Source organism: Lithobates pipiens, unplaced genomic scaffold (assembly GCF_037356315.1).
Source record: "Lithobates pipiens isolate NorthernLeopardFrog02 unplaced genomic scaffold, aLitPip1_a1.2 Scaffold_47, whole genome shotgun sequence".
NCBI classification, from domain to species: Eukaryota; Metazoa; Chordata; class Amphibia; order Anura; family Ranidae; genus Lithobates; species Lithobates pipiens.
This window is the reverse complement of record NW_027507871.1, coordinates 4,367,927-4,368,673: the sequence shown is the minus strand read 5'-3', so window position 1 is coordinate 4,368,673 and position 747 is coordinate 4,367,927.

Below are 747 nucleotides of genomic sequence, written 5' to 3'. Positions count from 1 at the left end.
ATCCTTCCCCCCCTGTGTGCCTGAGACCCCCCCCGTACCCGGCTGTTGTCCTCCTGTATTTCCTTCTACTAGATCTGCAATCCTAGATAATCGGTCCATCTAAATTTCATGATGTGATATTGGTGGAGTCTGATTGGCTGGACCATTCATTGTCGTCGTGTATCTCCTATGTACCCCAGTGCTAAGATCATTCTGTTACATAGTCTGGTTGAAAAAAAGACAAGTCCATCCGTTCAGAAAGAGTCTGGAGGAGGACCAGAGGAGGGGAGGGGGCTTGAGTCAGCTGAAGGCTGAGACCAGGGGAGGCAGAACCCCAGGGGGTGGTTGTGGCTACACACAATCGGTAGGAGGAGTTCTGTTGTTGACTGCGGAGACAAGTAGGGGTTGGCAGAGATGAGCCTGCACAAGGGAGGGTGTGGGTGCTGCACGAGGGGGGGGTGTGTGGGTGCTGCAGCTGCACGGGGGGGGTGTGTGGGTGCCGCAGATGCACGAGGGGGGGGGGTGTGTGGGTGCCGCAGCTGCACGAGGGGGGGGGTGTGGGTGCCGCAGCTGCACGAGGGGGGGGTGTGGGTGCCGCAGCTGCACGAGGGGGGGGGTGTGTGGGTGCCGCAGCTGCACGAGGGGGGGGTGTGTGGGTGCCGCAGCTGCACGGGGGGGGTGTGTGGGTGCCGCAGCTGCACGGGGGGGGGGTGTGTGGGTGCCGCAGCTGCACGAGGGGGGGGGGGTGTGTGGGTGCCGCAGCTGCAC